The sequence below is a fragment of the Lactuca sativa genome, chromosome 4, assembly GCF_002870075.4.
Source record: "Lactuca sativa cultivar Salinas chromosome 4, Lsat_Salinas_v11, whole genome shotgun sequence".
NCBI classification, from domain to species: Eukaryota; Viridiplantae; Streptophyta; class Magnoliopsida; order Asterales; family Asteraceae; genus Lactuca; species Lactuca sativa.
The window spans coordinates 337,704,942-337,709,042 of record NC_056626.2 but is presented as its reverse complement, the minus strand read 5'-3'; the positions used below and the strand labels follow the sequence as shown (position 1 = coordinate 337,709,042).

The 4,101-nt window shown below is 38.1% G+C and overlaps 1 non-coding gene across 1 annotated transcript; it reads right to left on the bottom strand.

Annotated features, from left to right (window-relative positions):
* Positions 1-2,830: 2,830 nt before the first annotated feature.
* On the bottom strand, positions 2,831-2,937 carry LOC111876853 (small nucleolar RNA R71). The gene has a single exon (XR_002845125.2). It is a non-coding gene; the product is annotated as a small nucleolar RNA R71 (small nucleolar RNA).
* Positions 2,938-4,101: the final 1,164 nt, after the last annotated feature.

The following is a 4,101-nucleotide window of genomic DNA, read 5'->3' as shown; positions in this document are numbered from 1 at the left end:
ACTTGTTAACAGACATTATAGAGCATTCCTATGGAGATCAATTCCATGGAAACGAAGTCTCAAATTCAAAGTACATTACTTTGAACATCCTTCTCGCATTAAGCTTTCTAATGTTACATAGATTTGAAAGAACAACTTCCACCCATGGAAACCTTTCCAGATTCCCATTTTAACTATCACTTCTGAACAAGAGTTACCTCTTTTCAGAATATGTCAATATGGTCCTTCCAAAATTAACACTTATACTTCCAACTGTCCATGAGCAACCAATCTTTGGTAAACCTTAGATTGTCCTTGACAATTGTTTAATCATTTTAGTCATTATCAATTCTAGACTTTTCCCCTCTTAATGCCCTGAGCATTTGGAAAATTTAGAAATGATGAATATTATAACACATGCAATCGATCCTATATCCGAAGCATATGGGACACGATACATGATGTCTCACATAAAGACATGATACTAGACCAGTCTTTTTCTACAATATTTTTTTTATTTTCCATGTAATATGTGCATAATTAGTTAATTATTTAGCATACATTTTTATTCATTTTTAACTAATTATGTGAATAATATGGACAAAAGGTACTTAATATTGTTTAAATTTTGTTTTCAGTCCAAAAGACATGCTTGGGAGTGAAAGGGAACAATGGAAAGCAATTAGAGACCAAAGAAAGAAGATTGAGGGACAAAAACTTACCTACTCGGCGGGTACACGAGCCTACTCGGCGAGTTCAGCTAAATATTCCAGAAGATAGCCACGACTCCTGATTTAAGACGGATAACAACGAGTCTACTCGGCGAGTTGGGTCTGCTACTCGCCGAGTACACCTTGTTTTGAGATATCTATAAAAACCGAGCCTTTATCCGATATGGCTACTTTTTTGGAGTTTTTGGGAGATCCAACTGCGATTGAGAACCCTTGAAGACGCTGAGGAATTCTAATCTTCAACCTTTTGAAGAATTGAAGCAACTAGGTTAATCCTTCCGCTTAGCTTTAGGAATTGAGTATGTTTAATCTAGCTAGACTTGTTTTTGTGTTTGTTTTTACTGCAACTATGAGCTAAATACGTTTTTGTTTCTGTTTGGGGAATACCAAGGAACTCCTATGGTTTAATTCTTAGCTTTTGGTTAATTGTTTATTGGTGATCTATTAAATTAAGTTTGTTAAAGAACCTTATGCATTAATCACAACTATTTTCTGTTAATTGGAAGACAATTAAGCTGCATGAACATCTCTTAGTTGTTAACCTCATATGTCTATGTGAATACTAAATCATATGCTTAGGAATAGTGATTATGAAACTAAGATTAATAAGACAATAGTTAGATTAATGTGTGAGCTTGTTTGAGAAACCATCAAACAAGAGGTTAATTGAACCACTAAATTGATTAACCACTACAAATCTTATTTAATCCAAATTGGTAATCTAGGGAATTAATTAGTTTAAACACTTGATCACTGCTTGAATTAATTGACTGTCTAAGAGTTAGGAGTAATGAACATGAACCTAACCATTATAATTGGTAGCCAATAACAATTAATCTATCATAAATACAAAATAACCATAGGAGTGAATTGGTTGAACCTAAATAGAAACATCTTTGTCAAATTTGGTGAATTAGTTGTTTGCTTTAGTTATTTAGTTAATTAAGTGTGCTTAAGTTTCTAGTCTTGCAAAACTAGAAGAAAAACCTTTTACTTTCAATAATTGTTTTAGTTAAAATTAGTTATTAGTTTAATTTTCCGTTCCCTGAGTTCGATACCTTACTTACTAAACTATACCACTAAAAGACAGGTTCACTGCCTTTGTGTGCTAAATTTATTAATAAAAAGTAGGGATAAAACAAGTGCATTTTACACACATCAAGTTTTTGGGGCCGTTGCCGGGGAACGGTTCTAAATAATTAATCTAATTCCTAATTTTTTTCGATCCTTTGTGTGGGTTTACTTGCATAGAGTTAATTTATTGCAATTTAGTAGTTAGTAATTAGGTTTTTAGCATCTGTTCTAGTGTTAATATTAAGTTTTTAATTTTTTCAAAATCACACTGATACTCGGCGAGTACAAGTGTATTTAGCAGTTTAATATTCGATTTTTTTAGTACATTTTTTTTGTTCTTTTTACGTTTTTATCTTGTTTATTTCAGGACTTTCATGACCAGAGGATCAAACACCCCGTTGGTACCCCCGTTTGAAGATCCCGAATCCACATTGAAAAGGAACAAAGGAAAGGACGTGGAGAGCTCAAGTACACCAAAGAAATCACCTTTGTCCAATTTGAAGACTGTTTTTGGGAAAAAGAAGAGCAGCAAATTAGGAGCATCCAGTGCCTCTTTGACAATCGAAGACCCAATTCAAGAAGATATCGAGTACAAGACCGAGGAAGAAGAGGAGCCTACATACGAGCACGAAACCGATTCCGAGGAAGAGTTAGCTATCACAATGGCTAACATTGATGAAATCCCCATGGGAGAATGGAAGAAGAGGATGCACGACGACATTGGCCCGGGACTTGTGCAACTCGCAATTCCCGCGACTGCTACTTTCGAGCTAAAGGGTCATATCCTAGCTTTACTTAATGAAATACCGTTTTATGGAAAAGACCATGAAGATGCCTACAAGCATTTGGACGAAGTCAATGATGTAGCTGATTACTTCAATGTTCCAAATGTGCCCCGCGAAACTCAGCTACTTCGTATGCTTCTGGTGACATTCAAAGGTGCTGCAAAAGACTGGCTCAAGTCACTTCCCCCCGGATCAGTCACCACTTGGGCCAAGATGAAAGGAGAATTCATTGATCACTTTTGCCCACCTTCCAAGATAGCCAAGTTGAAGAAAGCCATTGCTAACTTTGATCAACAAGCTGGAGAGTCGCTATATGAAGCATGGGAGAGGTACAAAAGCTTACTAAGAAACTGCCCACACGATGATCTAAACAGCCAGCAAGAAGTCTCCATCTTCTATGATGGAGTCAATTTCACAACCAGGCAGTTACTAGACTCACAAGGCCCGCTCACAAAGAAGCTGCCCCCGGTGATCAAAGAATTGATTGAAGAATTCTCTAAACACTCTAGAGAATACCACAACCCTAAACATGATGTCACTAGGGGAGCCGCTTATGCAGCTACTGAAGACTTATTCGCGGTCATGGCTATGCTGAAAACCATGGATAGGAGGATGGATAAAATGGATCAAACGATCCATGCTATTCGGGTGGGTTGTGAAAACTGCAATGGGCCTCACCTCACTAGAGACTGTGATTTAGATGAGAATGGCAACAAGAAGGTGCAAGTGTGCTACTCAAGTGGAGATCGATATGATGAAGACTGGCGCAAACAAAAGAAAGAATGGCTCCCTTATGAAGAGTACAAGAAAGCCAAGGAGGAAAGGTTTAGGCAAAAAGGGAGAGGGTTCTACCAAAAGGAGGAGCCGGTGCAAGAAAGGAAGCCAAGCTTGGAAGAAATGCTCACCAAATTTGTAGCTACTTCAGAAAAAAGACATAGTGACCATGATGTTGCAATTCAAGAAACAAGAACCATGCTTAGGAACCAACAAGCATCTATCCACAATATAGAAACGCATCTTGGGCAACTTGCTCAACAAATCAACCAAAAGTCACCGGGCGAACTTCCTAGCAAAACTGAAAATAACCCACGAGGCGCGCACATAAACATAGTCACAACAAGAAGTAGGAAGATAATCACTCCCCTAACACCTATTCAGACTGAGTCATCCAAGAAATCACAGAAGGAGGAGGCAGAAAAGCAAGCAGAGAACCAAGACATACAATCTGACAGTCCTACTCGCCGAGTACCACGTATGGACTCGGCGAGTACATCACAAAATCCCACCGAGCATATTCCTGAAAAACTTTACCAGCCTCCCATGCCATACCCAGCCCGAGCTAAGAAGGAGAAGTAGGAAGAGGAGTATCAGAAGTTTCTAGATCATATCAAGACTCTTCAAATAAACATACCCTTCATTAAAGCCGTCATGCAAATGCCCAAGTATGCAAAGTTCCTTAAGGAACTTCTCACTAATAGAAGGAAGATGGAAGAAGTGAAGAAGGTAGTACTCAATGAAAACTGCTCAGCTGC